We start from the raw sequence: 19,895 nt of genomic DNA on the forward strand, positions 1-19,895 counted from the left end.
GGTTCTGTTGCTCATATCATGTGTATCATATCTTGCATTGCTATGTCATTTGATTAGTTTAGACATGCTTTGTGTGAATTCCACCTATTTAGTGTCTAATTACCATATATGTGAATTATGCATTACCATCTTGTTGCAGGACATTATATATGTGAATTATGCAATGCTATCTTGTTGCAAAGGCATTATATATGTGAATTATGTAATGCCATGTTGTTTAGCCTATCATCATGTATGTGAATTATATCATGCTATCATTTTTTGTATTACGTGTTCCATTTGTCGACAACGTTTGTATATTCAACTACTCTTCCTGTGCATCAGCCATTTGAAGCGGTGATGGAAGTATCTGGAGTGAAAACAAGGTATTCAGAGCAGACAATGCTACCTACTGAAGCAAACATCTTGCTGGTTACAGAGAGCTCCTCAGAGGAGGATTCAGAGACTGATGACCAGTCCTATTTCCCCCCTGAGGTCTATGCTCAAACTTGGCAGGGTTATATTACCCATGTCATGCATGTTGTCTTGCATTGCTTAGTTTTTACATCATATATGGATTTCCATCTGCTTACTTGCTTACTATATAAATCATATATTTGAATTATAGCATGCCATCATGTTTACATACACAACATCTATCTGAATTATGGCATGGTAACCCATTTAATAAAGACATCATATAGTTATATCATCTCATCCTGTTTAGTGTTTGTAGTCATCATATTTTGAATTATGTCATTTTATCAGTGAATTATATCATGCTATCATGTTTCCATAGGCGGCATGTCTGTGAATTATGGCATGCCAACCTATTTAATAAACATATTATATAGTTATATCATGTCATCGCGTTTACATAGTCATCATATTTTGAACTATGTCTTTCCATCTTTTTTAGTTAGCCATCATAATGTGAAATTGTGTCATGCTATCCTGTTTAGTTAGCCATCATATATGTGAAACCGTGTCATGCTATCCTGTTTGGTTAGACAACATAAATGTGAATTATTTCATGCCCTCTTTTATTCCCCACTATCCATTGCACCTGTTTATCATACAATGTCTGTACTTTCAATTAATTTTCTTGTTTATCAGTCATTTGAATTGGAGAGGGTGATGGCAATATCTAAGGGAGTACCAACATGGTCTTCAGAAAAGATAGTGCTACCAGTTGATGCAGATAGAACCACGGTTGCACTTGCCCAAGAACCAGCCCCACCACACATAACCCAGACTCTCGTAGATTGTATCCCTACCCTATTGGGAAGAGAACCAGCTACACCCCTTCTAACCCCAACCCCAGTAGATAGTAACCCAGTTCTAGTTGACACAACATCTTCTCCGCCACCGAGCACCCAAAGACGAGCAGTTAGTAAGGGAACTGCAGTGCCCAAAGCACGAGGACCACCACTCCGAATCCCAACTCAACGCTTAAAGGAGAAGAAGATTTGTTCTCAGGTCAGGTTCTATAGCTATGGTTCATACTCCTTTGCTCTTGCATCATCGTATTTACTCATACCAACTATTTTCAAATTTGAAGGATGGAATTGAAACTCCAATGGCGCAACAGGTATGTTTTAAACTTGTTTCTTTAACTGGTTTACTATTGTAACTTGCTCTATGTTGATTTCAGTTTCAATTGAATAAACAGTTATGTTCTCATGTCATGCACATTACAAGTGTTGTTATTTCTCTATAGTTTCCCACACTTATATTCTATCGATTCTACTTTGTATTGAACAAATATTATTTGAACTGTGTCTCTATCTTGATTTGGCAACAAAAACTAGAATGATATAGACCATAAAGTGACCATGGTACATAGATATATGTTTGTTTCATGCTATTATCCTGTCCACTTTACTACTGAACTGATTTACCAAAATGAGTTTCATATACAACATGGTAAACCTGTGATGTGTCTGCTTGTTTCTCTTTTAGAATGCGGACAAAATATAGGAGAATAGTACCCCATTATGCAATGGTAAAGGAAGTAATGCAGATAAGGTTCAAGATAGTGAGACATCCCTGTTGGTCTCCAAGAAAGCTGATAAAAACTATCTTGACGACAGTGAGAGAACCCAAAAGTCCTGTCTTGATGTAGTGTTCGAGGTACTGGCCACTAATGCTGGCACAAGCTCTTCGAACTCGCTGCCTGAATCAGTTCGTCTTCTTAAGTCTCAACTTCAAGTTGAAAGACATCGATCAGATGTGCTGCGACAGGAAGCTGAAGGACTGAGGAAGTCCCTGCAGAATTCAGATGCATATATACTTTCTGGTGCAATAGCAAGCACTGGAGGATTTAAGTGCCAAACAAGAGAAAGTTAATAAGCTTGCTAAGCATCTTGCCAACATTATGGGTACCCAGGATATTGTTTCTTGGGATCTTCTGAAGTGGTTGCAGTTCTGGACTTCTTTTGCTGCGGCATTTATTTGCACTAGTCGCCAACTTTGACAACCAGTGTACATGATATGCTGCTTTGTTCCCTATATTTGCACTAGTGGCGAACTTTGATGCCCAATGGATGTAATATGTGTAATAGTCGTGAGAGCCTAGCATAAGTTGCTTGCTTATTTATTTCCTTGTTGTCTTGTTTATTTGTTTGCTTGTAGTCAGTGCAGTTCTTTTTCCGCGGTTTGCTAGTGGCTGCAATAACCTATTTTTTAAAACTAGGCCACAATAACCATGGGCTACATATTTACTGTAGTGACACTGGGCCTCCTACGGGCCATAGACAGAATGGGCCTCCTATGGGTCATAGACACAATGGGCCTTCTATGGGTCGTATCATCAATGGGCCTGCTATGGGCCTATGATCGATTGGTCAAACAGGGGCCAATAACAGACCGAGTTATGGTCGTAAATGGGCTAGAGTTGGAATCGCCCGTTCATGGGCCGACCATAACGGGTTGTCGTTAATCGGCCATATTTGATGACGCTATGAAAACGACCCAACGTATTAACGGGCCACAAACGGGCCGATTGTAACCACGGGCTGAATTTGGCCCACAAGCAGAAAATTACAGTAACGGGCCGTAAGTAACCAAATGCTGGAAATGAGCCCAAGAATAAATGGGCCCTGAGAAGGCCGAAAGATAACACGGGCTGGAAATGGCCCAATGGAATAATGGGCCTTTAATGGGTATAAAGTGATACACTGTTCATTATAGGCCAGTTTCACCACGGGCCGTTAATGGGCCAAGAGTTACAAAGGGCCTCATATGGGCCAAAAGACGTCATGGGCCATACGTGGGCTAGAAGTTAAAACGGACTGGAATCATATTGGATGTCCCAAATGATGCTACTGGGCCTAATTCGGATAGGTCATAACGGGCCCTGGGTTAGCGGGCTGTAAATGGGCTATATGCGAACAGGTTGTTAACAGGCTTTTCGTGGGCCGGCCTTTTCACAGGAATGGGCCTCTGTTGGGCCGTGCCACGTGTCGACGTATCGTAGGCGCCTTCGGTCCAATGAGTGGATAACATCTGTCCCAATGGCGAGCCGACACGTGTTTCCTCCAGCCAATGATGATTTTACACGTGGAAAATCCCCATTGGTCGGGGCTGTTAACGGGTTATCAGATCCAAAACTGGACCCGATAGCTTAACAGCGAGCCGTTGCAGTGGATGCCACATGTCGGTCACCCTTGACAAAAGCACTTCTATGACGTGCGATTTATCGTCATGGAAGTGGACACTTCCGTGATGATAATTTTGGTAATGTCATGGAACACTTCTACAACAGCACAAGTATGACTATCTTGATTCTGTCATAAAATTGTCATGGATGTACATGCATGACAGAAAACGTGACCTACTGTGATAAACATGTATCATCACGAAAGTGTATTTGTTTTGTAGTGTGTCTCTAATGCATAACCCCAAAACGATAGTGGTAAATCGGTAAGAGACATCATAGATCGCACCATATGGTAGTCAGAATCCCGACTCGACTCCTAGGATCCTACAACTTCACGACCCTACGGAAGCATGTCGATCCAAGTCCCACTATGAATCCGGATCAGATAGAATCCATGTTGAGTCGCGATCCAAATCATAGAATCATGTACAAAACTGTAGGATCCCGACTATGCTATGGACTATGTCCGATTCTACTAATTTATCTAAGCCATTTGTTTAGTTGTAGCAGAATAGTATGCCATCATCGAAACCATTTTCACATGCCTGATGGACCTTTATTCCCCTCCCAAGCCCAAACGCTCACCCGTCGACACCTTTGATCTGGCTCTCAGAACCTAGATCAAAATTGAGGATTAGACTTGTCGACATATGGAATTAGCGTGGGAAGGAGGATGCGTCAAGATTGGTCGGAGAAGGAGAGCAATACCCTTCAAGGTTCGGCACTGCAGGGCAGATATACAAGTGATCGGCTATTCACATATTCTAAAAAACCCGTAAGTAAATTTTGTGCGCCAAAGATTTCAATGTTCTATATATTTTCCTCTCATATATGTTCCATACATGCAAGCTAATAGTAGGTTAGACATAAAAAGAAGTGGAATAGAACTAGCATTGATGTGTACATCTTTGCTCTATATTTAGTGTCAAAACTCTATAGAACCCATACGAATTTCTCCCGTGGATACGAAATATCTTATTTGAGTAAATCTAGTAAAATCCTCGATTCAACGACTTGATACTACGACTCGATTCTGTCTAAGGAAAATCGATCCGACTCCGAATCCCAACTCTGACTACCTTGCCACCATATCTAATAAAGTACGGTTATGACGTTCGGACACACCATTACGCTGTGATGTTCCAGGTGGCGTGAGTTGTGAAATAATTCCACATTGTTTTAAATGAAGGCCAAACTCGTAACTCAAATATTCGCCTTCGCGATCAGATCGTAGAAACTTTATTTTCTTGTTACGATGATTCTCCACTTCACTCTGAAATTCTTTGTACTTTTCAAATGTTTCAGACTTGTGTTTCATTAAGTAGATATACCCATATCTTCTCAAATCATCTATGAAGGTTGGAAAATGACGATACCTACTGCATGCTTCAACACTCATTGGACCGCATACATTGGTATGTATTATTTCCAGTAAGTCATTAGCTCGCTCCATTGTTCTGGAAAACAGAGTTTTAGTCAATCTGCCCATGAGGCATGGTTGGCAAGTATCAAATGATTCATAATCAAGTGATTCCAAAAGTCCATCGTGCATGGAATTTCTTCATGCGCTTTACACCAATATGACCTAAACGGCAGTACTACAAGTATGTTGCACTATCATTATCAACTTCGCATCTTTTGGCTTCAATGTTATGAATATGTGTATCACTACGATCGAGATTCAATAAACCATTTACATTGGATGTATGACCATAGAAGGTTTTATTCATGTAAATAGAACAACAATTATTCTCTGACTTAAATGAATAACCATATCACAATAAACATGATCCAATCATATTCATGTTCAACACAAACACCAAATAACACTAATCCTGAAGGTAGAGGGAGTGTGCGATGGTGATATTATCAACCTTCGAATTACTTCCAACACACATTGTCACCTCGCCCTTAACTAGTCTCTGTTCATTTCACAATTCCTATTTTGAGTTATTAATCTTAGCAACTGAACCGATATCAAATACCCAGGGGCTACTATGAACACTAGTAAAGTACACATCAATAACATGTATATCAAATATACATTTGTTCACTTTGCCATCCTTCTTATCCGCCAAGTATTTGGGGTAGTTCTGCTTCCAGTGACCATATCCTTTGCAGTAGAAGCACTCAGTTTCAGGCTTAGGTCTAGCTTTGGGTTTCTTCATGGGAGTGGCAACTTATTTCCCATTCTTCTTGAAGTTCCCTTTCTTTCCCTTTTACCCTTTTTCTTGAAACTAATGGTCTTGTTAACCATCAATTTGATGCTCTTTCTTGATTTCTACCTTCGCTGATTTCAGCATCGCGAAGAGCTTGGGAATCATTTTCATCATCCCTTGCATATTATAGTTCATCACAAAGTTCTATTAGCTTGGTGATGGTGACTAGAGAACTCTGTCAATCACTATCTTTTCTGGAAGATTAATTCCCACTTGATTCAAGCGATTGTACTACCCATACATTCTAAGCATATGCTCACTGGCTGAGCTATTCTCCTCCATCCTGTAGGCAAAGTACTTGTCAGAGACACGGGCATGAGTCTGAAATACCAATTTCAACTCTTGGAACATCTATGATCCATTGCATTCAAAACAATTTTGGAAGTCCCGGTTCTAAGCCCTAAAGCATGGTGCACTAAACTATCAAGTAGTCATCATATCGAGCTTGCCAAACGTTCATAACGTCTGCATCTGCTCCTGCAATAGGTCTGTCACCTAGCCGTACATCAAGGACATAATTCTTCTGTGCAGCAATGAGGATAATCCTCATATCACAGACCTAGTCCGCATCATTGCTACTGTCATATCTCAACTTTGCTTTCTCCAGGAACATATCAAAAACATAGGGGAGCTACAACGCGAGCTATTGATCTACAACGTAATTTGAAAATACTATCAAGACTAAGTTCATGATAAATTAAAGTTCAATTAATCAAATTACGTGAGAACTCCCACTTAGACAGATATCCCTCAAGTCATCTAAATGATATGTGATCCAAATCAACTAAACCATGTCCGATCATCACGTTGGATGGAGTAGTCATCAATGGTGAACATCTCTATGTTGGTCATATCTACTATATGATTCACGTTCGACCTTTCGGTCTCCAGTGTTTCGAGGCCATGTTTGTACATGCTAGGCTCGTCAAGTTTAACCCAAGTATTCCGCATGTGCAAAACTGTCTTGCACACGTTGTACGTGAATGTAGAGCCTATCACACCCGATTATCACGTGGTGTCTCAGCACGAAGAATTTTCGCAACGGTGCATACTCAGGGAGAACACTTATACCTTGAAATTTTAGTTACGGGGTCATCTTATAATGCTACCGTCGTTCTAAGCAAAATAAGATGCATAAAGATAAACATCACATGCAATCAAAATATGTGACATGATATGGCCATCATCATCTTGTGCTTTTGATCTCCATCTCCAAAGCATCGTCATGATCTCCATCGTCCCGGCTCAACACCTTGATCTCCATTGTAGCGTCGTGATCGTCTCGCCAACTATTGCTTCTACAACTATCGCTACCGCTTAGTGATAAAGTAAAGCAATTACATGGTGTTTGCATTTCATACAATAAAGCGACAACCACAAGGCTCCTACCAGTTACCGATAACTTTTACAAAACATGATCATCTCATACAACAACGTATATCACATCATGCCTTGACCATATCACATCACAACATGCCCTGAAAAAACAAGTTAGACATCCTCTACTTTGTTGTTGCAAGTTTTACGTGGCTGCTACGGGCTTCTAGCAAGAACCGTTCTTACCTACGGCACAAAACCACAACGGTGATTTATCAAGTTTGCTATTTTAACCTTCAACAAGGACCAGCCACAGTCAAATTGATTCAACTAAACTAGGAGAAACAGACACCCGCCATCCACCTTTATGCAAAACTAGTTGCATGTCTGTCGGTGGAACCGGTCTCATGAACGTGGTCATGTAAGGTTGGTCCGGGCTGCTTCATCCAACAATACCGCTGAATCAAAATAAGACATTGGTGGTAAGAAGTATGACGATCACTGCCCACAACTCTTTGTGTTCTACTCGTGCATATTATCTACGCATAGACCAGGCTCTAATGCCACTGTTGGGGAACATAGCATGCAATTTCAAAAAAATTCCTATGCTCACGCAAGATCTGTCTACAAGATGCATAGCAATGAGAGGGGGAGAGTGTGTCTACGTACCCTCGTAGACCAAAAGAGGAAGCGTTTTACAATGCAGTAGATGTAGTCCAACTTCTTCTCATTGAGAGCAATCAAGTACCAAATGTACGACACCTCTGAGTTCTGCTCACGTTCAGCGCGATGACGTCCCTCAAACAATTGATCCAGTAGAGTGTCTATGAAGTAGATGAGTTCCGTTAGCACGGCGGTGTGGTGACGGTGATGGTGAAGTGATCTGCGTAGGGCTTCGCCTAAGTACTACGAGAATATGACCGGAGGCGTAAACTGTGGAGGGGGGTGCCGCACACGGCTAACAGTAGTTGATGTTGTGTGTTCTAGGCGCCCCCCTCCGCACATATATATATGTGGGAGGGGAGGATAGGCAGCCAAGGGGCACCCCAAGTAGGATCTGAATCCTACTTGGGGTTTCCCAAGTGGCGCCCCCCTTACCTTGTATAAACAAGGGGGAAGGAAAGAGGGGGGAGAGGGAAGGAAGGGGGAGTTATACTCCACACTTCCCTTGCCCTCCCCTCTTTCCTTCACCTCCTCATAGGGCTGGCCCGTATAGGGCGCACAAACCCCTTGTGGGCTGGTGTGTTCCCTCTCTTGGCCCATAAGGCCCATATCTTTGTCGTGGGTGCCCAAAACTCCTTTTCGGTGACCCGATAAGTACCAAGTACCCTCCAGAACACTTAAGGTGTCCGAATACCATCGTCCTATATATCGATCTTCACCTCTCGACCATTTCGAGACTCCTAGTCATGTCTGTGATCACATCCGGGACTCCGAACAAAATTCGGTCACCAAATCACATAACTCATATAATACAATATCATCATCAAATGTTAAGCGCGGACCCTACGGGTTCGAGAACTATGTAGACATGACCGAGGCACCTCTTCGGTCAATAACCAATAGCGGAACCTAGATGCTCATATTGCCTCCCACATATTCTACGAAGATCTTTATTTGTCGAAGCGTTATGACAACATGCATTATTCCCTTTGTCATCGGTATGTTACTTGCCCGAGATTCGATCGTCGGTATCTTCATACCTAGTTCAATCTCATTACCGACAAGTCTCTTTACTCATTCTGTAATGAATCATCTTGTAACTAACTCATTATTTACTTTGCTTGCAAGGCTTCTTATGATGTGCATTACCGAGAGGGCCCAGCGATACCTCTCCGATACTCGGAGTGACAAATCCTAATCTCGACCTATGCCAACCCAACAAACACCTTCGGAGATACCTGTAGAGCATCTTTGTAATCACCCAGTTATGTTGTGAAGTTTGATAGCACATAAGGCATTCCTATGGTATTCGGGAGTTGCATAATCTCATAGTCGAAGGAATATGTATTTGACATGAAGAAATCAATAGCAATAAAACCGAACGATCATAACACTAAGCTAATGAATGTGTCTTATCCATCACATCATTCTCCTAATGATGTGATCTCGTTTATCAAATGACAACACATGTCTATGGTTAGGAAACTTAACCATCTTGGATCAACGAGCTAGTCTAGTAGAGGCTTACTAGGGACACCGTGTTTTGTCTACGTATCCACACATGTATCAAGTTTCTGGTTAATACAATTCTAGCATGAATAATAAACATTTATCATGAAATAAGGAAATATAAAATAACAACTTTATTATTGCCTCTAGGGCGTATTTCCTTCAATGGTTGGGGTTATGGTTAAGGTTAAGGTGAAATTTCTATGAATAGAAGTTATTTGTCCAATGTGTGCATAAATTATGTTATTGGTCCATTTGAATTGGTTGGATGACATATATGGATGACTTTATTGTTTCCATTTTCTTAGATGCATAAGCTCGTAAATGTTCATTATTTGGACAAGACGACATTTATGCTTGGAAATGACGATGAAGGGTAAGAGGCTATGGTTTTTGAAAAAGTCCAAGCTTTGATGATCTTGTAGTTAAAGTGAGAAGCTTCTTACATTGGAATGACCCAAATGCCGAGGTTAAGCTTATTGGGAGGTATGCCGTTGGATTGGGAGTAAAGTCCCGATTAAAGAGTATGCCCATCACCTCCCAATTGCATTGGAATGTGTACAAGGACAAAGTAGACGCATCACAAGACAAGTCTCGTGAGATATTTGCCACAAAGGTTGATCCTCCTCCTACCTTGCAAATTTATTTGAACCGCAATGTATCCTCCCCAATACATGATGACAGTGCTGAGGTGTATATACCCAATTGTTCTAGCCAACCACCAAGTAGCCAACCCAATGAAGATCATATCAATTCTAGCACCATAGTACTCTGAGTTCATGTTATTCCTCTTGTTCAAGAAGATTCTAGTGGTCATGTTGATGATGATGCTATTGTTGCTCAAGGGGATGCTTATGCGGAGAATGAAGAGATTCATTACAATCCCATTGGTAACTTGGATGTCATTGTGCGGTAACAAGACATGGACCGTACCCTCCCTTATAACTGTATGTGTGGGTATGACTCGGATGACGAGAGTTCGGAGGAAGAATTGGATGAGGATGGGTTGGCGCAAGAAAATCAAATCTATAAGAAGGTGACCGGCAAGGAAAGAGGGTTGCCGTTGTTTAGGGATGTGAGTCTTGTGGACAAGGCCATTGTTGATGGTGGGATGAGATTGGGGTTGTTTGAGCCAACACCGTGCCCCAAGGTCAGTGATCCTCGGCCACAAAATGAGGATGAGAATTCTCATATGAAGAAAGGCATCAAGTTTGGTTCTTTGGTGGAGTTCAAGATATGGTTGTGTAACTACGCCATTAGGAACCATAGGCCATTTGTTGTTGGTCATTGCAATCAGAATGTTCGGTACACAGTCATATGTGACCAAGAAGGTTGGCATTGGAGGGTCCGTGGTAGAAAAATCAAAGAAACCGGTCAATGGGTGTTGAAGAGTTCTGTTGCCACTCACACGTGCGTACCCCGGACAAGGCCGACCGAAGCAAAGGAGACCGTCAACTCACGTCTGGGTATCTAGGCTACAAATTGTTGAATCAAATAGCTCATGATCCAACCGTGAAGGTCAAGTTTCTCATGACTTTGATTGAGGAACTATTTGGATACCCGGTCAAGTATGGAAAGGCATGGATGGCCAAGGCAAACAGTATTAGGATGTTGCATGGTGATTATGAGGCCGCATATAACATTCTCCCGAAGATGTTGGCAGCCATTGCTCATCGGAACCCGGGCATGCGCCATCGGGTTGATTCAATTGATGGAGTGTTTCGTCGTGCCTTCTGGAGCTTTGGAAAATGCATCGAGGCATTCACGTATTGGCGACTAGTCTTGTCTATAGATGGCACATTCTTGACCGACAAATACAAGGCCACATTGATGGTGGCAATGGCCCACTCGTCAAATGATAACGTGTTGCCGGTGGCATTTGTCTTGGTGCCTTCGGAGCACGATGACAATATGGAGTGGTTCATGGGGCATGTGAGGATAAAGGTGATTGGCAAGAGAGAGGTATGCATCATATCCAATCTCCATCATGGGATTCTCAATGCAATAAACATTGATATTTCAGGTCTTCCAAAGCTTCAACACCGTTGGTGCATGAAGACACTTTGCAGCAAACTTTTACTGGGCATGCAAGAGCAAGGAGTTTTCCAAAGACCTTACCCATGTTTGTGTTGCATTTAACACTGACACATTCAAAAGCCAATATGATAAACTCCTCAAGGCGTTGGAGAAGAACAAAGGGGGTAAGAATTCTTGACTAGGCACGAGCCGAATAAATAAAAGTGGTCACACGCTTACGATGAAGGAGGTATGCGATATGGGGACATGACAAGCAACATGGTGGAATGCTTCAACAATGTGTTGAAGGGTGTCCGTTCCTTGCTGGTCACCACAATACTCAAGTACACTTTCATCAAACTCAACGAGTACTTCTAAAGCATTCCGAAATCATGGGCAAGTGGATTGATGAAAAATTGGACTATCCATTCAAGGTTCAGGATTGGTTGTTGCATCGAGCGCGCAAGTCTTCCCACCAACAAGTGATCAAATACAATGAAAAAGAAATGATCTATCAAATCGATGAGCCGGGTGCCACAACAAGGGACGTTGTGTCCTATGGTGGAGTTGCGTACGAGGTGCACATCAAAAACCGATGGTGCCAGTATGAGAGGCCACACAAGTATCATTGGCCTTGCTCGCATGTGATGACTGCAATACGGGCAAGAAACTTGCCTGTATATGATGGTACAACGGTGCGGTTGCATGAGTTCACATTGGAACGAACGAGGTTGACGTGGGCGCCTTGGTTTAATCCTTTCCTTGATCCGTCACAGTGGCCTGAGTATGATGGTCCTAACATTGTGCCAGATCCCGCACTAATGGTGCCTATGAGGGGAAGAAGAAGAAAGAAGAGGTTCAGGAGTGACATGGATGATCTAGCTAGATACACCAGAATGAAGCAATTTGGTAGTGGTCATTTCATGGAGGCACCGAACACCAACAATTGTGGAGAATGCAACGAGACGGGATACAACGTTACAAGATGCACGAAAAGACCCAAAACCAACACGAGCACTAGTAAAACAAGTGGCGGTAGAGGAGGTTCCGCCGGCACACGAGGAGGAAGGACAAGTCTTGGAGGGGGCCGTGGAGGAAGGACTAGTCTTGGAGGGGGCCGTGGAGGAAGGACTTGTCTTCGAGGGGGACGTGGAGGAAGGACTAGTCTTAGAGGGGGTCGTGGATCCAGTGGTTCAAGGACATGTCGGATTGACAGAGGAAGGCCTATCGATGTGTTCATAAATCCGGATGGTTGAAATAATGTGAATGGTACTAATTGTCTCATTTCATGTCAATTTGTTGAAATATTTGCTTAACATCTTTAATTGTTTGCATCTTGATGTCTGCTAGAACTACGTCGGTATTTCCCCAAAGAGGAAGGGATGATGCAGTATAGCGACGGTAGGTATTTCCCTCAGTGATGAGACCAAGGTTATCGAACCATTAGGAGAACCTCCTCACACCACGTAAATAGCACCTGCACACAAATAACAAATACTCGCAACCCGACGTGTTAAAGGGGTTGTCAATCCCTTTCGGGTACGGCGCCTCAAGATAGGCAAATAACGTGAGGTAAAAGTGGTAGATAGGATAAATAGATCATGGGACAAATAAATTGCAGCAAGGTATTTTTGTATTTTTGGTTTAATAGATCTGAAAATAAAAGCAAAGGCAAATATGATGAGAAGAGACCCGGGGGTCATAGGTTTCACTAGTGGCTTCTCTCGAGAAAAATAGCAAAAGGTGGGACAACAATTACTGTTGGGCAATTGATAGAACTTCAAATAATCATGATGATATCCAAGCAATTATCATTATATAGGCATCACGTCCAAGATTAGTAGACTGACTCCTGCCTGCATCTACTACTATTACTCCACACATCGACCGCTATCCAGCATGCATCTAGTGTATTAAGTTCATAGAAAAACGGAGTAATGCAATAAGAACGATGACATGATGTAGACAAGATCTATTTATGTAGAAATAGACCCCATCTTGTTATCCTTAATAGCAATGATACATACGTGTCGTTTCCCTTTCTGTCACTGGGATCAAGCACCGTAAGATCGAACCCATCACAAAGCACCTCTTCCCATTGCAAGATAAATAGATCAAGATGGCCAAACAAAACCCAAATATCGGAGAAGAAATACGAGGCTATAATCAATCGAGCATATAAGAGATCAAAGAAGACTCAAATAACTTTCATGGATAAAAACATAGATCTGATCATAAACTCAAAGTTCATCGGATCCCAACAAACACACCGCAAAAAGACTTGCATCATATGGATCTCCAAGAGACCATTGTATTGATAATCAAGAGAGAGAAGAAGCCATCTAGCTACTAACTACGGACCCGTAGTTCTACAAAGAACTACTCACACATCATCGAAGAGGCACCAATGGAAGTGGTGAACCCCTCCGTGATGGTGTCTAGATTGGATCTGGTGTTTCTGGACTCTGCGGCGGCTAGAATTGATTTTCGTCGACTCTCCTAGGGTTTCTGGAATATTGGGGTATTTATAGAGCAAAGAGGCGGTTCAGGGGGCACCCGAGGTGGGCACAACCCACCTGGGCACGCTTGGGCCTCCAGGCGCGCCCTGGTGGGTTGTGCTGCCCTCGGAGCACCCCCAGGCGATTTTCCTGGCCCACTGGATGTCTTCTGGCCCAAAAAAATCCTCAAGAAGTTTCGCTGCATTTGGACTCCGTTTGGTATTGATTTCCTGCAATGTAAAAACATGTAGAAAACAACAATTAGCACTGGGCACTATGTCAATAGGTTAGTACCAAAAAATGATATAAAATGATTATAAAATGATTGTAAAACATCCAAGAATGATAATATAACAACATGGAACAATAAAAAAATAGATACGTTGGAGACGTATCAGCATCCCCAAGCTTAATTCCTGCTCGTCCTCGAGTAGGTAAATGATAAAAACAGAATTTTTGATGTGGAATGCTGCCTAACATGTTCATCACATTTATTTTCTTAATAGCATGCACATTTGGACTTTTATATGGTTCAAAGCAATAGTCTAGTTTTGACATGAAGACTTTAATACTCAAGCATACCAACAAGCAACCATGTCTTTCAAAATATCAATACTAAAGCAAGTTATCCCTAGCCCATTATGCTCAATCATTGATCCATTCATGAAACACACTCGAATATTAGCTATACCCAATGCTCAAATAAGATCATAGTGCCCCTTAGTTGGTGCTTTATAAGAGAAGATGGAGACTCAAATTCAAAATAAAAATTGCATCAGTAATAGAAAGGCCCTTCATGGAGGGAAGTAGGGATTTGTAGAGGTGTCAGAGCTCAAAGATTAAACTGAGAGATAAAAACATTTTTGAGAGGCATACTTTTCCCATCAACGAAAAAGACTTAGAGCTCCAAACACTTTACATGCTAGATACATCATAGGCGGTTCCCAAACAGAAAATAAAGTTTATTCCTTTTTCCATCATTACTTTCACTTTCCATGGCTAGCCGAATCCACGGTTGCCCTTCATACCAACACTTTCCAAGGAATTTATTATTTGACAACATAAAGTAAATTCATTTTTCATTTCGGGACTGGGCATCCCTAAAACCTTCGCCGTACTCTCGTGCAATGACAACTAAATAAACACTCATCATGAGAATAACACATCTAGCATGGAAAATATTTGCCACCCCTCACCGCCTCGCGAGCAGTAGAGCACACAAAAGAGAAATTTATTTTGAAAATTAGAGATGGCACATGAAAATTTGTTTGGAACGGCATGAAAATACCGCATATAGGTAGGTATAGTGGACTCATAAGGAAAAACTGGTTTAAAGGGTTTTGGATGCACAAGTAGTGATCATACTTAGTGCAAAATGAAGGCTAGCAAAAAGATTGAGAAGCGACTAACCAAAAAGCAAGAAATCTCGCACCCAAGCATTAAGCATAAGTATAAAAGAATAATGCACCACAAGTAGGATATAAATTTCATTGCATAACTATTGACTTTCATGCTTGCATAGGGAATCACAAACCTTAACATCAATATTCTTTCTAAAGCACAATTACTCATCAACATGACTCACATATCATATCATCATATCTCAAAACCATTACTAAGAATCAAGTTTATTTTGTCCAATGATCTTCATGAAATATTTTATTATATCCTCCTTGGGTATCCATCACTTTGGGACTATTTCCATATGTTGCTTTTGATTAGCTCAAACAAATATAAGTGAAGAACATGAGCATAATTTTTTCTTTCTCTCAAAATAATGTAAGTGAAGCAAGAGAGAATTTCTGAAAATTTTACTAACAACCAAATAAATCTAAGTGAAGCATGAGAGCATTTCTCCAAAAAATAACAAAGCACACCATGCTCAAAAGGATATAAGTGAAGCACTAGAGAAAATCCATGGCTCTAAAAATTTAAGTGAAGCATAGGAGCAAGCATAACATAATTTTTGGCTCTCTCAGAAAGGTGTGTTCAGCAAGGATTCAACACTTGAGACACAAAGCAAAACAATCAAATACTCATATCATACAAGGCGCTCCAAGCAAAACTCATAATATGTGACAAATAAAAATATAGCTTCAAGTAAAATACCGATGGTTGTTAGGAGAAATCGGGGATGCCACTCGGGGGCATCCCCAAGCTTAGTTGCTTGCTACTTCTTGAATATTATCTTGGGGTGCCTAGGACATCCCCAAGCTTAGCCTTTTGCTAATCCTTATTCCTTCATCAATCGTAAGATCGCCCAAAACTTGAAAACTTCAATCACACAAAACTCAACAAACCTTCGTGAGGTCCGTTAGTATAAGAAAGCAAACCACTACTATAAGTACTATTGCAAACCTATTCTTATTTTGTTTTTTCATTATATCTACTGTATTCCAACTTTTCTATGGCAAAAACTCATCAAAGCAAACCATAGAATCATCAAAACAAGCACACAATGCAAAGAAAACAGAATCTGTCAAAAACAGAACAGTCTGTAGAAATCTGAATATTTCGAATACTTATGTAACTCTAAAAATTCTGAAAATTTTAGATTAACATGAGCAATTTTTCTATTAATCTGATTCAAAAATAATAAACTCAAAAGCACTCTTCTGGTAAAAATGACAAATAATCTCGTGAGCACAAAAGTTTCTATTTTTCAGCAAGATGAAATCAACTTTCACCCAAATCATCCCAAAGGCCTTGCTTGGCACAAACACTAATTTAAACCAAAAAAAACACATATAACGAGAGTATAATTGGTTACTTTATTAAAAACAGCAAGAAAACCAAAAAGCAAAAAAGATACAAGTTGGGTTGCCTCCCAACGAGCGCTATCGTTTTACGCCCCTAGCTAAACACGTAGGATCTAAGTTGTCATCTTTGGTTCTAGATCCATAGGATGCCCTCATGATTTATTCATATGGTGGCCTAATTATTGTTCTAGGGAAGTGTTCCATACCCTTCCTTAGTGGAAATTGAAATTTAATATTAACTTATTTCATACCAATCACAGCACGAATAGTACGTAAAAACGGTCTACCAAGAATAATTGGACAAGACGGATTGCAATCCATATCTAGAACAATAAAATCCATGGGCACATAATTCCTATTTGAAAGAATAAGAACATCATTAATTCTTCCCATAGGATTTTTAATAGTAGAGTCCGCCAAGTGCAAATTTAAAGAGCATTCTTCAATATCGGTAAGACCAAGCACGTCACATAAAGATTTCGGAATAGTAGAAACACTAGCACCCAAGTCACATAAGGCAAAACATTCATAATTTTTAATCTTGACTTTGATAGTAGGTTCCCACTCATCATGCAATTTTCTAGGAATTGAAACTTCTCATTCCAACTTGTCTTCAAAAGCTTTCATGCGAGCATCAAAATATGTTTAGTAAAATCTTTATTTTGTTCATAAGCATGGGGTGAATTTATCAAGGATTGCAACAAAGGAATACAATCAACCAAAGAGCAACTATCATAATTAAAGTCTTTGTAATAAAAAATAGTGGGCACATCACTAGTTAAATTCTTGACCTCTTCAAACCCACTTTTATCAATTTTCTCAACAAGATTTTCACCCTTTGAATCATAGGGACACGTTCTAACTAAAGTTGACTCTTCTCCAGTCCCTTTTTCATCAATCTTAATTTTACTAAACAAAGAATCAATAGAAGAAACACAAATCATTTTAAGATCTTCATCACTTTTATGAAAGTAATCACTAGAAAATGCTCTTTCTAAAAATTCTCTTTTACCTCTAAGCATAGCGGTTTTTTCTTACTTTTATCCATAGAAACATAAAGAGCTTTAATTGATTCTTCAACTTTAGGCACAAAATTTTTCATCTTGAGAGTTTCTATATCATGAGAAATTCTATCAACACTTCTAGACAAATCATCATTTTTATTCAACTTTTCTTCTATCGAAGTATTGCAAGCTTTTTGAGTATTGATAAATTCTTTAATATTGTTCACAAGATCAGAGGTGTTTCTATTATTATTATAAGAAGGATTACCATAGGAGTTACCATAATTATTAGAGGAATTACTAGGAAAAGTCCTAGGATTAAAATTACCTCTGTAAACATTGTTATTGAAATTGTTTCGCGAGACAAATTCACATCTATGGCATCACTATTTTTCTCAATAAAAGTAGACAAAGGCACATTATTAAAATCAATAGAAGCACTTTTATTAGCAACCAACTTCATAAGAGCATCAACTTTTTCGCTCAAAGAATTTATTTCTTCTATCGAATTGACTTCTTTACTAGTAGGAGCTCTTTCGGTATGCCATTGTGAGTAATTTGCCATAATATTGTCTAATAATCTAGTAGCTTTGCTATGTCTTGAGCTTGCGTTGGTTTTCCTTGAAGAGGAAAGGGTGATGCAGCAATAGTAGCGTAAGTATTTCCCTCAGTTTTTGAGAACCAAGGTATCAATCTAGTAGGAGGCTCCTCAAAAGTCCCACGCACCTACACAAACAAACAAAGAACTCGCAACCAACGCAATAAAGGGGTTGTCAATCCCTTCATGGCCACTTGAGAAAGTGAGATCTAATAGAGATAGTATGATAAGATAAATATATTTTTGGTATTTTATAATATAGATTGAAAAAGTAAAGATGCAAATAAAAGTAGATTGGAAGCAAATATGATAAGAGATAGACTCGAGGGTCGTAGGTTTCACTAGTGGCTTCTCTCAAGATAGCATAAGTATTACGGTGGGTGAACAAATTACTGTCGAGCAATTGATAGAAAAGCGAATAATTATGAGATTATCTAGGCATGATCATGTATATAGGCATCACGTCCGTGACAAGTAGACCGACTCCTGCCTGCATCTACTACTATTACTCCACACATCGACCGACTCCTGCCTCCATCTAGAGTATTAAGTTCATAAGAATAGAGTAACGCCTTAAGCAAGATGACATGATGTAGAGGGATAAACTCATGCAATATGATATAAACCCCATCTTTTTATCCTCGATGGCAACAATACAATACGTGCCTTGCAACCCTTTCTGTCACTGGGTAAGGACACCGCAAGATTGAACCCAAAGCTAAGCACTTCTCCCATGGCAAGAAAGATCAATCTAGTAGGCCAAACCAAACTGATAATTCGAAGAGACTTGCAAAGATAACTCAATCATACATAAAAGAATTCAGAGGAGATTCAAATACTTCTCATAGATAAACTTGATCATAAACCCACAATTCATCGGATCTCGACAAACACACCGCAAAAAGAGTTTACATCGAATAGATCTCCACAAGAGAGGGGGAGAACATTGTATTGAGATCCAAAAAGAGAGAAGAAGCCATCTAGCTAATAACTATGGACCCGAAGGTCTATGATAAACTACTCACAACTCATCGGAGGGGCTATGATGTTGATGTAGAAGCCCTCCGTGGTCGATTCCCCCTCCGGCGGAGCACCGACGAAGGCTCCAAGATGGGATCTCGCGGATATAGAAGGTTATGGCAGTGGAAATTGTGTTTCGTTCACTCCATGGATGTTTTCGGGGTACGTAGGTATATATAGGAGGAAGAAGTACGTCGGTGGCCGCTCGAGGGGCCCAGGAGACAGGGGCGCGCCCAGGAAGGGTGGGCGCGCCCTCCTATCTCCTAGCCGCCTCGTTTGCTTCTTGACTTGCACTCCAAGTTCTCCGGATCACATTCATTCCAAAAAATCATTCTCCCGAAGGTTTCATTCTATTTGGACTCCGTTTGGTATTCCTTTTCTTCGAAATACTGAAATAGGCAAAAAAACAGCAACGGGCTGGGCCTCCGGTTAGTAGGTTAGTCCCAAAAATGATATAAATGTGTAAAATAAAGCCCATAAACATCCAAAAGGGGTAATATAATAGCATGGAACAATCAAAAATTATAGATACGTTGGAGACGTATCAAGCATCCCCAAGCTTAATTCCTGCTCGTCCTCGAGTAGGTAAATGATAAAAACAGAATTTTTGATGTGGAATGCTACCTAGCATATTTCTCAATGTAATTTTCTT

This window comes from Triticum dicoccoides, chromosome 1B (genome assembly GCF_002162155.2).
Source record: "Triticum dicoccoides isolate Atlit2015 ecotype Zavitan chromosome 1B, WEW_v2.0, whole genome shotgun sequence".
NCBI lineage: Eukaryota > Viridiplantae > Streptophyta > Magnoliopsida > Poales > Poaceae > Triticum > Triticum dicoccoides.